Source organism: Quercus lobata, chromosome 10 (assembly GCF_001633185.2).
Source record: "Quercus lobata isolate SW786 chromosome 10, ValleyOak3.0 Primary Assembly, whole genome shotgun sequence".
Taxonomy (NCBI): domain Eukaryota; kingdom Viridiplantae; phylum Streptophyta; class Magnoliopsida; order Fagales; family Fagaceae; genus Quercus; species Quercus lobata.
The window spans coordinates 66,006,253-66,026,295 of NC_044913.1; the positions used below are offsets into that span (position 1 = coordinate 66,006,253).

Consider the following 20,043-nt stretch of genomic DNA (forward strand, 5'->3'; position numbering starts at 1 on the left):
AAATTTCTGAAGATGAAAAACAGTGGGAAGCCGTTTAGCAAAGGAAAGTTTTCATCCTCCAAAGGTGATAGGAAGGAGTTCAAGAAGAAAGATGGGAAGGATTTTCAATCCCCTTAAGGAATCATGTGTTACGAATGCAATGGTCATGGACATCTCAAGAAGGAGTGTCCCAACTATTTGAGAGGGAAGGGTAAAGTATTTGCCACTACCCTTAGTGATTCTGAAAGCTCAAATTCAGACACGGAAGGAGAATGTGACAGTGAAGTTAACTACAGAGCCTTCATGGCAATTACCTCCGTTGATTCAAAGGATGAATTGAGCAATTTGGTTGATGAACTTGGTGATCTTTCCGAGGATGAGGAAGTTAAAGAATCGAAAGATGAAGACGTATGCCAAAATGAAGGCGAGAACAACCTTTAAGAAGCATATGATTCTCTGCTGGAAGATTGTGGCAAATATGCCAAAGTTGCGAACCTTGCTGTGAAAAAGATAAAAAAGGTTGAAGAAGAGCATAGGTGTAGACTTGTGCAACTTAAGGAAGTGAAGTGTGAAGTAGAAGGACTCAAGGGAGAGTTGGTTGAAGCTTACTTTAAGATCAAGTTTCTTGAACTTGAAATTATTCAAGCTAATGTCAAGGTTGAGCACATCTCCACCAAGAAACTTGACAACGTGCTGTCCTCTCAAAAATCTTTATATGATAAGACCGATTTGGGCTATACTAGAGAAGGAAGTTCTAGTAGCGAACCCAAGAAGGAAGTAAGGTTCGTATCAGCCAAGAATGAAGAGAAACTCAAAGAAGTGAAGCTTGGATTAAGACCCCTGCTGCTATAAAAAGAACCATTGGTGCAAAACCAAAGGAAAAAAGGAAGTCATTACCCAAAAATTAAAGGGGGCCTCAAGTAAAGAACCTGTGTCATCATTGTGGCGTACAAGGGCACACAAGGCCGAATTGTTTCAAGCTTCATGCACTCAACCTCTCTATGCGTGGCCACGAAAGTTCAAAGAAAAGACAAAGGGAGCACAAGCTAAGGGAGATAGTGAAGGACATCTCATTGGAGACGTTATGGAAATATTGAAGAACATATTACTATGCCTTGTTAGCTTCACTCTGAAGTTTGAAAGTTATGTTGGTCATACCCCTCCATCTTAGGCTTTCACCCAAAACACTCGTAAAGTGTGGGTGAAGAAGGGTACTTATGCATGATCACTTCCTATGTCTATGCATTAATACTTCCGATGTTTAGGGTCATACGTTCATGCATCATGACACTCATAATCCTTTTGATCATTACTTCCAATTTATAGCATGTTTCTTTTACAAGTTTTGTTTTGTACTTATTTATTTGTTGATCTTACTTTAAATATTCTGTTTTTGAGTGTGTTGAAAAATTCAAAAACCCATAAAAATTGAAAAATCTCCAAAAAGATTGATCGCTTGTGTTGTGTATATCATATGTGAGTTTGGCCTAATACTTTCGTACTAGTGGCGTAGTGCATTTATGAGCTTAGCTTGTTATGTATGCACATATATCTTTGTTGGAAAAATCTTGAAAATTATGCGTAACTATTGTAGATCGATCTTCAAGCTTATCATGAATGATTGGTCAATGGTCTTAATGGTCTTGATACTTGTATAGACTTGTGCCTATATATCTTTCCACTTTTCTTTTATGTTTTGCATTATAGCTCACCAAATATAAATTTCAAAATGAAAAGAGATAAAGAGTTGCAAAAGCCGTCGCACATACTAATATTTGACTAGGAAAAAGGGAAAGCGACTTTTTATTGAAATGTATGGTGCTCAAAAAGCCAAAGGCTCATTCTCAATATCGAAATATAAAAAATTTCAAACACCAATCTCAAAATGAGATGTATTGTTAAAAAAAGAAGAAGATCAAATGTTATGATTTGTAAAGGAGACAAATGAAAAGGTTCAACAAAGTGTAATCATTCTCTTGTGGGAGGTCATATATATTCATTTCTATAATTGAGATAGACCACTTGACTTAGTACCGGTTGTGTATGACTTGATTGAATTGATCATTGAAGCTTCACTCTGGTCTAAGGACTATTCCACACTTGATACTCACCCACAACACACAAGACTTTAGTTCAATTAATGCTTATTTCATTTATGTGATTGTACATGATCCAATGTGATGTATATGCTCAATTGATGCCGATCAAACCCAAAAAGATTTTTGAGTTTTTTATATGTTTTTGAAAGTGTTTTTATGCTTTCGTGTTTTTAGTTTTTGTTCAAAATGCATTTTTGTGTTGTTCTTCAAAAACTTCTTCAAAGGCATTTTCGTGAGAAGCTTGCGACTAAGCTCTTTCCGTGAAAAGAGGTTAAGCCAAAAACTGGAAAGCACAAAATTTCAGACAGAGACTTTCGCGATTGCCTCGCGACTATTTCACAACTAAAGACTTCCTGCAAAAGATTTTGTGCTTCAGATGCATTTTTCACAAGTAACTTCGCGAGTATGTAACCCGCGGAAAATGCGTGTTTTCAGTTTTATAGGGCTGATGTGACAGATTTTTAAACACTCTTAAGTTCCCTCTCTTCACCTTCCTCGTGCCTCTCTCAAACCCAGATTGATTTTCATTCAAAACCCTATCAATTTCAAGTTCAAACTCTGCAAAATCATCATTAAGGTATGTTTTTCAACAATCTTTTCACTCTTTTACTTAGATTATGTAGAAATTTTTTTAGGTTTCATTGATTTGGGGATTTTTGAAAAAGGGGTTGGGAAAGTTGGTTTAGGTAAATAATTTTTCAAATTTTTGATTGGGCTTTGTCCCATTTAGTTTGTTTATGATTGTGTTGGCCCCATGTGACAATTTTAACTTATATTTAGGCAGATTTTCACATGATCATGCATTGCCCATATGTGTAGTATAGTGTTGCATATCAAATGTTTGATAAAATGCTCAAGTGGCATTTTTGAGTTGTTTTGGACTCTAATGAGTTCCAATTTTTGGGATTTCCCATGATTAAACTTGTTTAACATGTTTTGATCATTGGGTGTGTGCTTTACACACTTTGACCCAATTGTGCCTATCCATGCCTTGTCACGCATCTCCTAGGCACACCTCATGCACACATCATGCACACTTGATGCACACACATACACATTTGTCATTGTTTTTTGCATTTTAATGCTATTTACATGTGTTAGCACTTATATCATGTGTCATTTGATACTGTTATGTTCTGTTTCAAGTGTTGTGCTTATGTTTGGACTGAATCAAGTTTTTGCTCCTGTTTTGTGTTTGTTTGTTTTTTTTTTTTTTTTTTTTTTTTTTTTTTTTTTTTTGTGTGTTTATGTGTGCAGATGTCACCATTTAAGAGGTCAGTTATGAAAGGAAGCAGCAGCAAAGGGAAAGAGCCCGTGATCGACGTTGATAACCTCTCACCAAGGCCAAAGAGGACTCGATCACTGACAGAAGTTTATGATCCGGACAAGTTCAGGTCATATGCTGCATTTTAGGCCTATGATAGCTATTTTAGAGACGCTCCGTTGTTGGTTGAAAGGGCTGTTAACCAGCCATCTCTCCTTGAAACCAAAATTCCCAAATGGTTTGCCACCAAGGATTGGAACTTCCTTCTCTCCAACCTTAATGATGCATACGAGAACATGGTGAAAGAGTTCTATGCCAATGCCATTGTTGAAGGAGAGGAGCTCAAATGTTGGGTTAGAGGTAAGAGTTTCTCAGTGACACCGGTCTATTTGGCAGACATCCTACGCACCAATCGGCCGATGTTCACTAAACCACCGGTAAATGATGATCTGAATCCGGATGTGGAGTTTCTTCGAGAAGCCTTAGTAGATAATTTAGAGTTCTCATCCAATAGGAAATCAGTGAGTGTGGCATCTCTATCTCCCGAATTGAGGCTACTTATGACGATCATGTTTCACCAACCAAATCATGCAAAGAGGCATACAAAGCACAATCCATGACAAATAAACACAAGGGGTCAAGGATCACACTTAGGTATTTAAACCACAACAAGTGTACCCGCTCTGATACCAATTGAAAGTTCAAATATGTGTAAAAACACCCTTGAACGTTTAGACCCCCAAATACAAAATAACCAATTCAAGCTTTATGACAAATAACAAGTGTGTGGAAAATGAACATAAGCTATAAACAAAATTGGAAATCAATCTAAGCCAATTATAAATCATATCCACAGTAGAAAATAAAATGCAAAGATAAAGGGAAGAGAGATGCAAACACAAGGACAACACACGATGTGTTATCGAAGAGGAAACCGAAGCCCTTGGCGTAAAACCTCTCCGTCGCCCTCCAAGCGATCAATAATCCACTAGAAAATGTAGTTGGGATACATGAACAGCAATAGACCCTCCAAGCCTAATCTACCTGATGTACCTAAGCCATCTAAGCTTCTTGCTCCAACAAGGTTGAGCCGAACCTTTTTTTTTTCTAGCTTACCGGATTCCGCTATAATCCATAGCATCCGCCATCCTTGGCATCTTCCAATGCTTCCCAAAGCTCCAAAAATACTCAACACTCTAAATGGGTTTGGGTAGTGTTTGGATAGAAATCTCCTCTCAATAGGTATGACAATGAGAGAGGGAATGAGAAGAGACTACAAAGATTTCTCTCTAAGAATGAGTAGCTCTCTCTAATTAGATGGGTGTTTTGAAGAAACCTCTCTTAGGGTTTTTCTTTCTAAATAGCCACACATATTTTGTGGGAATGAGGGGTATTTATACTGGTGTGAGAATGGAATGCGAAGAGTCAGTTTTTCCAAAAACAGGGCTGGCTGGCGACTTGACCTCGCGACTTAACTGAGTCGCGAGTTTAAGCCGCGAGTTAACTTAATGGCCAGTCTGGATTTTTGTCTTGTAGTGCTCCAGGTGGCATGACTGTTCAGCTCCCCTGCATGCTCTGCGTGTGTGCAACTTTTGGCGGCTTGCAAGCTGCGAGCCTCCCGCGAGATCCAGTCGCGAGTCCTTGCTTCACTGCACAGTCTTGAACATTTTTTCGCACTCTCTCACACACTACCCTCACATGATTCCCACCTAAATACAGGGTTTCTAAGTGTTGTATTACAAGCAAATTTGTCACGGAATAAAGCCAACACATGGTTGATTAAATTCAACCTTACAAGGAGTTTATGATCCGGACAAGTTCAGGTCATATGCTGCATTTTAGGCCTATGATAGCTATTTTAGAGATGCTCCGTTGTTGGTTGAAAGGGCTGTTAACCAACCATCTCTCCTTGAAACCAAAATTCCCAAATGGTTTGCCACCAAGGATTGAAACTTCCTTCTCTCCAACCTTAATGATGCATACGAGAACATGGTGAAAGAGTTCTATGCCAATGCCATTGTTGAAGGAGAGGAGCTCAAATGTTGGGTTAGAGGTAAGAGTTTCTCAGTGACACCGGTCTATTTGGCAGACATCCTACGCATCAATCGGCCGATGTTCACTAAACCACCGGTAAATGATGATCTGAATCCGAATGTGGAGGTTCTTCGAGAAGCCTTAGTAGATAATTTAGAGTTCTCATCCAATGGGAAATCAGTGAGTGTGGCATCTCTATCTCCCGAATTGAGGCTACTTACGACGATCATGTTTCACAACCTCTATCCTTTGTCAAGCACCGGGTACATGAACCTCAGTCGAGCATTATTCCTGCATGATCTAATCACTGACGAGGAGATTGATGTGTGTTCTCACATTTTCCACATCTTGTCAAAAACGGCTGAACATATTGCTTCAAGGAATTGTCTTCTCTTCTGTTGCCTTATCTTAAAGATTTTGAAGCTCAAAGGCATGCATCCTTTGGAAGATGAGTATCCATACCTACAGCCAAGTCCAATAAACATCCACACTCTCCATGCCAGTATAAGTCACACCAAAAAGAGCACCAAGCAAGAAAGCCATGCTACTCTAGGAAGTTCAAGCTCTCCCTCCCATGCTTATGATGAAAAGCTAGACAACATCATGGCCACTCTCGAAGAGATTAATACCAAAATATCCGGACTAGCTACCATTATGCACTCCCAACACATTCACTTTGACACAAAGTTCACATCTCTCTAGACTTAGTTGGACCAAATTCAGAGGAAGCTAGAAGAACATGGAGACTAGTTATTCCATGACAAAAAGGGGGAGATGGTCATTGATAGGGGGAGTGTAGTGATAGGGGGAGGAGAAGCTAGAATTGCTATTTGTTTATATTTTTATTGCTTTCCTTTAAAGCTTAAGAACATTGGTTTTATATTCAGTTTAATATTCAGTACTTTCGTTTATTTCATTGCTTTATAGCATTGTCTTAGTACTTTTAGATGTTGCTAATCTATCTTGAGTACTACACACTTGTACCCTTGTATGATCTTGTATCCTTGATGCAAATACTTCTTGTATTTTGCATTGGTTGTGTGTTGGACATGCAATTGATCCTCGGATTGGTCTTAATTGCATTGCATGTCCAGATGATCATTTGCTTGCTAAATGATCATTGTAGTCATTCTTTAATAACTGATCTTATATGATCAAGTTATGCTTAATTGTTTATATAGTACTTATTACCTTGATCGCACTTTACTTGCGTATATACATTCCATGTATTCAACTTGTCATAAACTTAATGAAAGTTTTATTTGCGTGCGAGTGTTTCAAGTTACAAGTATATACATGCAAGTGCTTCACAACTTCTAGATTAGGTGTGAGTGAGTTTTGTCACTGTTCCCAAACTCATGTTTGAGTCTAAAGTCTGTTTTAGGGGTTTTGTCACGGAATAGCCAAAGGGGGAGATTGTAAAGTTGTAATTTACAACTATTTTGTGTTGGCTTTAATTCCATGCCAAATTTTATTGTAATTTTGTTCAATTGTATGTACCCTATATTTTATGTGGGATTTCTTGTAAGAGTTGTGTGTAAAAGAGAGAGTGTGAAGACTCAAGGTAAAGTGAAGAGTAAGAAGTCTTCGCGGGTAGCTCGCGAGAAGCTTTCCCTCAAAGTGAAGCATGCGCCCAGTACATGACATGGTGATAGCTGGTTTTCGCGAGAGTCTCGCGGGTAAGGCCTTCTCGTGAGATACCTACGAAACATTCTGTTTTGCCAATTTGTCATATCTGATACACACTATCTTTATCCACACTATATATACCCCCATTATCCACATATGTTGAGGAGTGCTTATGAGAAAAAAACCTTAGCCACAACCTTTGAGAGTTAGAGATTGTTATACCCACAATTCTCTACATAATCCGTTGTGGTTTTTCCTTAACTCCTACCTTTCCTTTTCCATATACTTAAGAAGTTGATAGTCCAAACACTTACCACGCCCTTTCAGAGTGTCAAGTGAGGTTTTGGTACTGCTGGGAAACATTGGAAGAAGCCAAGCTTTGGCGGATGCAATTGGGCATATTGCGGGATCTGGAAAGCTAGACAAGACACGGTTCCGAGAAGCCTTGTTGGAGTAGGAGCTTGGAGGGCTTAGGTGCATTGGGTAAATTAGGCTTGGAGGGTCTCTTGCTATTCGTGTATCCCAACTGATTGTCTAGTAGATTGATTTACTGCTTGGAGGGCGGCGGAGAGGATTTTCGCTGAGTTCTTCGGTTTCCTCTTCTATAACACATCTGTGTGTTATCTTGTGTTTGCATTCTTTGTCCCTACTCATTTAACTTTCATTTTACTGCTGTGTATTAATGAATATGGGTTAGAGTAGTTTATTTGTTTATTCGCTCTCATTTACTCTATTCCGCACTTAGTTTAAGTTAGAGTAAAATCAACCGAGTCGTAACTTTAATTTAGGAGTTTGAACAAGCTCTTGTGTTTTCACACAATTTCGAGCTTTATTTTTTAAATATGTAGTATTGTTTATTTTATTAAGTAAGGTTGTAGTTAAACTTTGCCCTTAAACAAAATACAAAATATTTAAATGATAATTACAAGAAAATTTTACCATGGAATATGCTAACACGAAATAAAACTTTACAAAGAGGGACTGAGGGAGGTGGACCTGCTAATTTAAATTTTCTAAAGTAGGTGACATTTCTAACTAAAACTGATATTTAGGGAATTGTAGGCTTGGTGGATTATAAGACTAAGCCAAAGAAAAATTATTTTTGTTAAGCCATCAAATAGAGTGCAACTTTAATTTTTATCTTCAAACTTTCATCATATCTGATGGTACATACTAACAGAAAAATTAAATAATTTACTTTAAGTAGGAAATGCTTATCTTTAGAGTTTTGTCTTTTCTTTTGATTACGGCTTGTGAAAGAATGGATAATGAAAAACCATTTAGCCATGATAGATACGTAGTTGACATAGACTAAGATTTAAGAGGGAGGACTCGGTTTTTAGCCCCGAAAAAAAAAAAAAATAAAAAAGGATTTAAGTGGGAGGTTGAATTGGTAATTTACAAATTTCTCACGCTCAACCTGGAAAATTTGACTAAAACAAACATTTAGTATTAGTGAGTTCCAGTTAATTAATTGGTAAAGTCTCTTGTCATCGAATAATAAATTTGGGATTTGAATCCTCTCTACGCTAAAAGCTAATTTGTGTGAAAAATGGTTGGCTTCAAATATAGTTAGAGCCTTGGGCTCCAATCACCAATAAAAAGAAGGAATGTGTCCGGTCATGTACAATACATATGACTCATTTAGTTGGTTGGATTAAGTGAGTTATGTGCAATACAGATCATAACACAAGGACTAATGTTAGCTTGAAGGCTTGGAGCCCAAGACTCCAAATATATTTGAAGACAAACTTTGTCCTAAAGAACAATTATCTTGGAATGAATGTTGGTAAGGACAATTATAAATAGTACTAACAAATTGTAGATTGTGGTAGAGTTAATTTAATATGTCGAGAATTTATAGTTGACTCCAAATTTAAGGACTAAGGCTTGTTATTGTTACTGTAGTATAGAGAAATTGTAGATTAGTTAAAAATTATATTTTATGTTTTCTTTTTTATAAAAAAAATTCAAACAAAGTGCCATAATGCCAATCCAATTTTTAATTTCAACCTTTTTTTTTCCCTCTCACTTGTTTGTGTTTGTCTCTATTTTAAGAAAAAAAAAATCTTTTGATTTTCTCAGGCTATGGACAACTTTTTTTACAATTATAAATTTATAATTGACTATGATTGGGGTGGATATGAGTAGCACTCATGGATTCATCACTTTTTTTTTCCTCGTCATTCAAAGTCAACAATTGTGAATTTCCTGTGCAAAAAATTATATCCGTATTATTATTAAATATTTTCTCATAGTAGGTAGCTAAAGGGAAAATGAAATATTAATTTTGAATAAGAAATTCTTATATTTCAGTTCCGTCTTTTTCTAATGGTCATGGCCATGAGAAATAATAACAACAACAATAATAATACATACTATTTTTTTTTTAATTTTAGTTTAGGTGGACTAAGTTTTTTTAGAGTGTTTTTCAAAAAAAAAAAAACAAAAAAAAAAGCCTTTTTGAGAGAAAGGTGGACTAAAGTATTTTTTTGAGAAGAAGAAAGGTAGACTAAGTCAATTGAGTTCATTTTCACATTTTTAGCTAGGGTTGTAAACAAGTTAAAGCTTTATCAAGTAGTACATGTTCAAGCTTAGTTTGTTAGGAAAAATCAAAAGTTCGAGCTTGACTTGGCTTGGCTTGATTAATTAATTAAGCTAAACTCAAACTTAATATCAAACTCAAACTCGAGCTCATGTTAAGTTTTTAAGTTTGAGAACTAAAAAAATTATATTATTAAATGTTTAAGGGCCCGTTTGGTAATTAAGTTTGAGTACGGTATTTTGGGATGCCTTGATATATGTATGGGTGAAAAAAATATATTGAAAAGTGTGTAAATATGTTTGAAATGTGAAAAATGTGTGTTGAAAAGGGTTACCAAACAGGTCCTAAATCTCTAAAATTAAGAAAAAAAATAGTATATACATTTTATCATGCATCTAGTCATGCTTTATTAGTCATTATTCAAATTAATAATTTACAAAAATCTATATATATATATATATATATATAAAACCGAAGTTTTTGGACCTCCCACAGTTTTTCACAACAGCATTTAATTTATTTATTTATTTTTATTTTTAAAATTTCGATTTTTTTTCCCAGTATTTTATACGACTGACTCTCTCTAAGTTTCTAACCTATACGCATCCTCAAAACCCAAAACCCTAACCTCTGACTTTGAGCTCTCTCTCTCTTCGCTTTGTCTTGGGTCCTGCCGTTTCCCCCTTCTCTCTTTATTCCTCAAACCTCTCCCTTACAAGCCATCCCCATTCACTCATTCGCTCTTGCTTCGCTCGCTCTTCACCGATTTCAGCGTATTTTTAGGTAATTTATACGATTTCACATTAAATTTTCTGCTTTTTTTCATTAAAAAATATACAGATTGCATCAGATGGTTGAATTAGAACTTTGTTTCAGAAAATTAGGGTTCGTTTTCTTCTTCTTCTATTTCTTATTTTTTGATATTTTCGATCAAAATCGCATAAAGCTGAATTTTTTTTTCTTTATCAAACCTAGGGTTCGATTTGATTAATTAGCAATCAATTAATGCTGAGTACTTCGATTTGTGTGTGTGTGTGTGTGTGTGTGTGTTCGGATCTGTAAACCTATTTGTTGATTTGAGTAAAATCTTTATGGATTTTCAGTGGACTAGAAATTTAACTAGGGTTTTGTAAATTTTGTTCGGTTACTGATTTGCTACGATTTCACATTAAATTTTCTGCTTTTTTCATTAAAAAATATACAGATTGCATCAGATGGTTGAATTAGAACTTTGTTTCAGAAAATTAGGGTTCGTTTTCTTCTTCTTCTATTTCTTATTTTTTGAGATTTTCGATCAAAATCGCATAAAGCTGATTTTTTTTTCTTTATCAAACCTAGGGTTCGATTTGATTAATTAGCAATCAATTAATGCTGAGTACTTCGATTTTTGTGTGTGTGTGTGTGTGTTTGGATCTGTAAAACTATTTGTTGATTTGAGTAAAATCTCTATGGATTTTCAGTGGACTAGAAATTTAACTAGGGTTTTGTAAATTTTGTTCGGTTACTGATTTGCTACGATTTCACATTAAATTTTCTGCTTTTTTTCATTAAAAAATATACAGATTGCATCAAATGGTTGAATTAGAACTTTGTTTCAGAAAATTAGGGTTCGTTTTCTTCTTCTTATATTTCTTATTTTTTGAGATTTTCGATCAAAATCGCATAAAGCTGATTTTTTTTTTCTTTATCAAACCTAGGGTTCGATTTGATTAATTAGCAATCAATTAATGCTGAGTACTTCGATTTGTGTGTGTGTGTGTGTGTGTGTGTGTTCGGATTTGTAAAACTATTTGTTGATTTGAGTAAAATCTCTATGGATTTTCAGTGGACTAGAAATTTAAATAGGGTTTTGTAAATTTTGTTCGGTTACTGATTTGCTTGATTCTGATTTGATCATTATTTTTTTTTGGTTGGAATTTTTTCGATGAAACTTTTGGTCTTCACTACTCATTTGATCTGTTGAGTTGATTTTTCTTTTGAGTCCGTTTGATCTGTATGTATATTTATGTTCTGTTTGTGTGTATATGTGTACATACTATGTATGTATTTAAGCTTTGCTGAAATTAATGCTATGTGTTTCATATTGTTTTGTCGGGACTAGGTTTCTGTGTCTGTGTGGTTGGTTTCAATGTTTTGCTTAATGAAATGATTTGGGACATGATATTTTCTGAACTCTGTTTTTAGTTTTTAACTGCCTTGATTTAAAGCTTTGAGAACTTCTAATTTGTTCACTTGATTGTGGTTTACTTTTATGCCAAAATGAGTTGTGCTTAGAAAAGATGTATATTCTTTTGGGGAAAACGGAGATTCTAATGTAAAGTTCACATCGTTTGTAAATCTATGTAAGCTGAAATTTTTATTTTAGTCTACCACCAATAGTATTTAAGTTTTTAGAAGTAGAAGTTATGCCAGAATGCTCAAGTTTTTTAATGTCAGAGCTCAAGCTCCAGGTATGTAGTTTTACGATGTTTTCATCACCATAGAGTAGCCAAGGTGTAGTGAGCCAACTCTATTTCCCTTTGAATTATCAAAAAAAAAAAAAAAAAAAAGACTCTATTTCCCTTTGATTTGTATTCTTTGAAATGGGAGTGTATACATCTTTTAATTTTTCCTCTCTTTTCCTTTTCTAATAAAATTATTTACTTAAAAAAAACACTAACTTATAATTTGATACAAAAAATTATTTGCTAAGATGTAGAAGAATGGTAATAATTTGAAATACTTTAGGGGAAGTAAATTCATATGGTGTGTAATTTTATGGAACTTGCTATTTAAGTGAGTCTCTATTTTAATTTGTTTTAATAGTTGGGAGTTAAATTCAGTTCCGATTTATTATTATTATTATTTATTTGATTGAAAAGGTAGAAATTGTATTACTATCAAAAAGAAAGTTTGAAAAGTATAACATGGGAATGATACAAGCCAACGCAGTGGCTTAGGTTCCAAGAAAAAATATATATACAGGGAAATAAATAGTATGACCATGTCAACCAGTGGTTAGATGAACTCCAATATACATATATTTATATATTTCGTTTATATTCATATTTTTGATTGAAAGGTGAATCTCAGGTTTGTGTTTTCCTATCAAATTGAGATAGATATTTACTTCTTCAGTACTTTCTACTCTTCTGACAATGGGCTCTTCCTCCTCATATAAATGGATAGTGTGTAGGCAATTTTTACATTTTGGTATAATAAGATTGGACACTTGCACTATTGCACATTCTGAGTCTAATAGAAATTCTAACTCTCCCATCCCATATTCCAATTTTACTGTTTATTTATTTTTTTATTAAATTGTTTGTCTTTCTTACAAATAAACAATATTGGATATGATATTGATAGTTTGCTATTTCAGTAAAGCACTGATTCATAGCTTTCATATATATGAATGCATGCTAATTATTGGATTAAATCTTAAATAATTGTTGATGCATTTGTGTCACTTGGATTGAAGGTTTAGAAAAGTACATTTTCGAGGTATGACTTCTTTGGGTGTAATATTTTAAATTTTTGAGAAGATAATCATGTTGACAGATTAATAAGAATATAATAGTAAGTGCATTTTTCCATAGAGGATTTATTATGTATATTGGAAGCTTCAAGGAGGCTGAAAATAATTATAAATGAATCATTACAATTCCATTAGTCAATTTGTGTTTACAAATCAATACATTTTTCAGGTGTTTGAGAAAATCATGATCTATGTTCAATTGAGATGAAGATTACGAATAAATTGAGCATCCCATTTTAGTAACTGTTTTCTATGGTATCAAAATAAAGAAAAAAGGAAAAAAAAGAGAGTTACATATAGTCTTCAACTATGTTAATTAGAATTATTTAGAATTTAATAAAGGGATCCAAAACTAAATAAATTTTGAACAAATTAGGATTGAGGTTATGTAAAAAAATTCTAACTAAATTAGGTAAACTATTTTTTTTTACAAATAGTCCAATTTCATTTTTTATTTATTCATACTTATTAACTATCAATTATCTATAATTATATATTTTCACAACTAGCCCGTGCATTGCACGGGTTAGCGACTAGTTTAACTAAAGACACAACCCCCCACCCCCAAGGAGGGAATCCTGTGGTAGATTGCAATCACTTGGTGCATCTGCCCACTGAGGAAGCCATGCAACGCCTCACCCGATTGAAAACGCTGGAGATTTATGATTGTCCCAATTTGGGAGACAATGAGCGGTCCAAGATTGACCATATTCCATTTGTTGACATATGGGATACGTTTATTCAAAATTTTTTATCTGCAAATCATCACAAGACTTCAAAAGTTTCTAAAAGCATAGTTTGCTAGTACAATTTAGGTTGACCACATTCCGGTGGTTGAAATAGCTGACTCTGTTACCAATATGTCAATTTCTGTTTGCTAAGCTATTTTCTTTCTTTAATTTTTTTCAAAATTGAAATTTTCTTGACATTGGGAAATTTGGAAAATTGGATTTAGCATTATTAGAACCTGCTTTATGTCCACATACTGAATTCTTTCTCTCTGTATTTCTTGTAACCTTCACGTTATTATACGGTAAGAGTTTATATATGGATCAGTTCTTTTGCTTAGGGCTGTCAAAAACTTAACAGTAGATTTTTTTTTTTGATTTGGACTGGGTCATAATTGCTCTGTTTATGAGGGTGAACTATTGTGGAAAAATGGAGTTTAGCTGCATAATAATGAGAAATTGGGTAGGTGAAGTTCTTGCTGATTTTTCATTTCATGTTTGGGTTGGGGGTCAGTTTTACTTGGGGGGCCATGAAATTATGCGATCCCTAGTCCTACTAGTAAATTAAAATTTCAGATAGCACTGAAGGTGTTGATGGTTCTAATATATCTATATATGGTTTTTACCTTTTGAAGGCGGCCAGATTGCTCTGATTTCGAAGACGAAGACTAACTCAGGAAGCTGGCAAGAAGTTTGCATTTGGGAAAATAATTAAGTTGATGACAACTGTTGCCAAGGCACTTCAGGCTTGCTTTCTCCTACCATTTTGGATATTTATACATATTTTACTTCATAAATGGTGATTTACAAAACCAAATTTAGTTTATATATACAGCAAGTTCTGTCAATCATATAGATAGTTTGATTTGTAATTTAATGTTTTTCTTCTTTTTAATTTATAGTGGAAATTGAGGTTAATGAATTATAAATGATCACAAATGGGCTTCTGTTAACAACTCAAAGTGTTCTTTCTATAGCATAACTTATAACATCTTTACTACAATAATCTTAAATCTAAGAGTGATAAAGTAATAAATGTAAAATTTTCATGGCAACAAAAGAAAATTGCGAGTTTATACCTTAGCTTTCCCAGCCTTTGTGCATTTGGGGTGAAAGGAATTGCTGCATTTTCAAGGACAGAGAGTCCACTGCACCAAACTTCAAGTTTTTATTTCTGAAGACTCTTTATGAATGGGGATTGAAGTCGTCCACTCTCTCCACGTTTTCTTTGGTGGATTTCCTAGATACTCTACCTTTGTGCCGTTAATTATATGGCTGGTTTCGTGTATTTTATTTTCTAGTCTTGTTTTGCTTTGCTGTTTTTCTTTATTTTGTATACCATTTTGATTTTTAATATATTGCAATTACCTATAAAAAAAAAAAAAAAAAAAAATTTCCTAGTCATTGTGCACTTAAGAACTTAGATTCAAAGTTCAAACAGATTATCAATCTGAATGTGTTTTCATAATTAGGGCCAGTACTCTTAATCAGATCTTGGTGCTCAAAATTGTAACATTTATCTCTACTTATTTTGTGTGGTGGGTGAAGATGACACACAATCAGCAGCAGCTGAAGTGGTTGAAATTGCATGTTGGCTTTTCTATGATTTTCCTGGCCTTTTGCTATCAATTTTAGGCCCAGCCACTGTAGCTTCACTCCTTTTCTATCACCTGCAAGGTTTCTCTGTAAATTATTCAGAATCCATAAGCGAATAACTAAAGATAACAACAAACTTTAAAAATAAAAATAAATAAAAAATGAAAGAAGAGAGAAATGAGATAGTGAATACAGATTTGCCACACTTTGACCCCTTGAATAAATGACTATAAAACCTCCTTAAGTCCATTAACCCTCATAAAATTTATACAAAATAAAAGAAAAAACAAAAGTTTTGTATTACTGAGTAGAGAAGGGGAGATTAGTCTTCCAAGATTATGTACTTGCTCTACTTCAATACTTTATGCAAAATAAACCTCAATTCTTCTCAGGTTCCCATCCTTATTTAGCAGAATTAATAAAACCTGGATCCACATTATTAATAGACCTAAAAGATTATTCAATCAGTTAAGAATTTTGCCTTGATGTGCAGGCATGAGGGACAACATATCTGTTGTGTTCAGCTGGATGAAAAATTACATTATGAAGTTTTCATTCACTCCGATGCCAACAGAAGTTTTAGCTGGTTTGTGTTCTCAATTTTCTAATCCCTTGTAGTATATAATGTATTGATTCAATCCAATAAGTGTATTATTCATGCCAATTATCCCCTCCCTCCTCCCATTGTTCCAATAGCATTTTCTGAACTGTCACTTAGAAAATGAAAAAAAAAAAATGATAATCCATTATATTTTCAGGAAATTATTTTTGCATGATTGGTTTTAGTAGTAGCTTTTCAGTCAACTGAGGAAAGCCTTCTATGAAATTATTTTTGCCTGATTTGTGTTGGTGTAGTAGCTTTTCAGTCAATTGAGGAAAGCCTTCATGAAATCTTCTGCTCATTTTCCAACATTTGAGACCATTTCATTATGAAAGTGGAAAAGCTTATTTTAGTGGTTGGTTGCCACACCACAATCATGCCAAAAGGAATAAGGTTCCCTACACCAACCTCAAACCAAATATGCTGACTGACCAAACATCTCCCCACCCATGGATAGATTAATGCTTCTGAATTAATTAATAGAAAGTGATCTCACCAACCACACTAATTACTGGAAAATTGTGAATTATCTAAAACAATTATGAAAGTCATGATTCCAAATGAATTTTTTCAAAATCAAAATTTTTATGGCAATTTGGAATCAATATTGAAATGGTTGCTATTAGAGCTTGCTTTGATGCCCATTAATAAAAACATACACATTCTTTGTTTAAACATCTCTTTTAAAGTTCACTTATAGGTTGGCCTTTTTAATTTCTTGAGCTGAAACTGCAACAGTACATAAATAATTTCTTGTGCTTAAAAGCTCTCTCACATTTGGCAATAGATTTGTTGTTTTGGGCTGGTTAATGATTGCTATGTTTATGTGTGAACTGGGTGGGAGAAGGTCTTGTTGATTTTTGTTTTCATATTTGGGTTGGGAGGTCAGTTTAAGTGGATCATATGCAGGGGCTGGTGAGTTAAGTGATCCCCAGTTCAACTAGTGCAAGCAAAATTGAACTCATGTTCTTATAAAGTTTCTTCTGATGGTTTTCATCTTTTGAAGCTAACAAGAATATTGCATCACAGAAAATAGCGAACTTGATGACAACTGATGCCAAGGCACTTCAGGTTTGCTCTCTTTACCATTTGGGATATGTATATATAATTTACTTTGTAATTTGTGCATTACAAGACTTTATTCAGTTTATGTATTTACAGAGTCACTTTTTTATAGCCAATGTACGTATCTACATAAACAAAACTTTTAGTCTATGTAAAGGTGTGCATGTCAATTCCACACATATGTTCATATATCGCCAAAACAACGTATATAGTTAGATTGAGTACAGCCAAATCACTGAATTATGTTTTGACTCTTTTTGATATGAAAGTCATTTTGTGCATATGATGTTATTGACCTTCTCAAGGTTTACTATCATATTTATATATTTTTTGATAAGTAAGAATGTTATATATACAAATGGCTACTCTATGCATGAAAAAACATAGAGCAAGCCCTAAAAATACAAGGAAAAAAAAAAAAACAACAGATTAATTACAAAAGAGAAAGAGAGCTAAGAAAAGAGGGGAGAGAATCACTAGTTGTGAGTCCCCATGCCCAAGACCAATCAAAAAGAGTCCCACTAAAAGAGGCAATCATCTGAACACCGGAACTATCCAAATCCTTAAAAGTCCTCCGATTCCATTCCTTCCAAATACACCATAGGATGCACAATATATATATATATATATATATAGTTTAAATTATTCTGGCATGATTAAGGTATAGATATGAGTTAGCTGGAGGAAGGACTCATTAAATCTAACACTAGTCATGTTCCAGCAATTTAGATCTTATGTAATAAGCAATATAGGGTTTTTCTGTTTTGTCTCTGATGTAAAATAATGATGAACGTGAACAGTATTACCTATTGAATGTTCGAAAATGCGGAACATGGCTATAAAATAAAATTCATAATTTCAGACTGTTAAATCTGTATTAATGTTAAGAAGAGTTTAGCATTTTGGACGTGCAATGTGCTTGCCAATGTTTTGGGTATTTGTAAATATATCCTTAACTTTAAAATTTTGAAATGAACACCTTGATTTGGTGTTAACTTTCAATTTTTATCTTATAGTCTATGTTAGTGTAAAAATTAACAGTTTAGTGGGAAACAAAACACTCCAAAATAGCATTTAAATCCCTTTAAATTAGCAATATATGTAGTAAAAACAAGTCCCAGAAAACCCATAATAATCTATATTGTAAACCCAAAGACCCCATATGATAAGAAAACAAGACTCTAGCCAATAATTTGTGAAATTTACAACACCTTGACAAAGTACGGCTACCAAATATAGTTAGACGCATCCATGGTTCAAGGAGCTCTTAAAAGCACTATGCTAGTAGTCGAGTATGTAATATACATGAGAAGCCTAATGAGTTTGTTTATTGATAAAAACTTCAACTAAACAACTCTTAAGATTTCCTATCATTATGAACCACTTGATTTTAATGCACATCATCGTCTTCCACTCTTGCAGAAAACTAAACCTTAGCACCAAGCCAAGGAAGGGTGCTTACACATCTGCTGTGAGAGGAACCTCCTTGATTCTACACTACTTCTTTGATATGCTTGTCACATCAACTGCTTTTCTACCTGTTCCAGCTCCTGAATTTTTTTAATCATAGCAACAACCTCTAAGAAAATGGGAAAGTCAGAGAGTTGAAAGGTTAGGAGTACCCACACATTTGATTAATTCAGAAGTGAAGCAAACATTTGACACCCATTCAAAAATTGATGAAACAAGAAATAACCTATTTTCTTTCTATAAATGATAAAAAGGTGAGATTAATCTCCATTACATTTGTAAAGAGGTAGAGTGCAATGAACAGTTGTTCAATTAAGACACAATATCCACTTTTGGCCTTTTGCAATACACAAGAATCTCAACAAAGAAAGGAAAACTTTTTAAAAAAATTACAGAATCAAAATGCATGGAAAACCTCATTTCTGACCATCTCACAATTCGTCTTTGGATAGGATAAGAAACTCAAGGGAGCCATCAATCTTTTCCACCTTCAATTTCTGTAAAGATGTCAGTGACTAATTATCCACACAACTAAAACTGAGAAGCATAGAAAGAGACACTCTTAACCCAACTAAATGCATCAATTAGGAGAGCTCTCTTAAATAGGGACTTGTAATAATATTGGACTATTGTCAGTAAACAACATTCCTCTAGCAGAATGCCAATATAAAATTTACATTTTCAAATGAACATTGGTTGGTGGGATCTCTAAAATGGTTTAAAGCTGCTGATTCTAGTATTTTTTTGTTTTTTTTTTTGTTTTTCCTAATTTCTTTTGGCTGGGATGGGAAAAAAAATAAAATAAAGGCACATTCAACTTTACTTAATTTTTTAAGAAATATATAACCATTCCATAGAACCAAATAGTGAGAATATCTTGTACAGTAACTTGAGGACCTATCATTCATTAATGAGCTATACATTTGCAAGAAGTCACAATATCTGCTTAGGGTGAAGTGGCTCATTGCGTCACTAAATTACAAATACTAGTGATCTTTGATTGTCCCAATCAGAGGTCATGTAGTTTAGCCCAAAAGGGTCTAAGATTGCCCATATTCTATTTATTGAGATAAACCTTAGATACATCCTATGTAATAAATAGGTCAAAATCATTTAAAAATGGTATGTTCTCTCTATTTCCTTCTGTTTAGTGTTTTGGTTTGAAGTTGACTAATTGTTCACGATTTGTTCTCCTCTCTGCTTCTTCTTCTTCTTCTCCTTTTTTTTTTTCAGCCGTATATATGTTACCATATTCTTTGGTTAATGATATCCTAAGAGTTTTGTGACAAACCATTAATTCATATTTAACATATCTTACTGCGTAGCTTCTGTGTATCTTCTACTTTTAGCTCTATTTTATCGTGGTTCTTCCATGATGGTTGAATTTCTATTAGCACATCAAATATTTCTCAGAAAATTCAGAAAGTCTTTTGTTTTTTATTTTAAGGATTTCATTTGAATTATCACTTCTTATTTTTTCATATTTTCTAATAATATTCTACACTTATCTACTCTT

The 20,043-nt window shown here is 34.0% G+C and overlaps 1 long non-coding RNA gene across 1 annotated transcript; it reads left to right on the forward strand.

Moving 5' to 3' along the window:
• The first annotated feature begins 10,073 nt into the window (after window positions 1-10,073).
• LOC115965363 lies at window positions 10,074-20,043 on the forward strand. The gene is made up of 5 exons (XR_004086040.1): window positions 10,074-10,333; window positions 14,431-14,594; window positions 15,885-15,977; window positions 16,999-17,063; window positions 18,480-20,043. It is a non-coding gene; the product is annotated as an uncharacterized LOC115965363 (long non-coding RNA).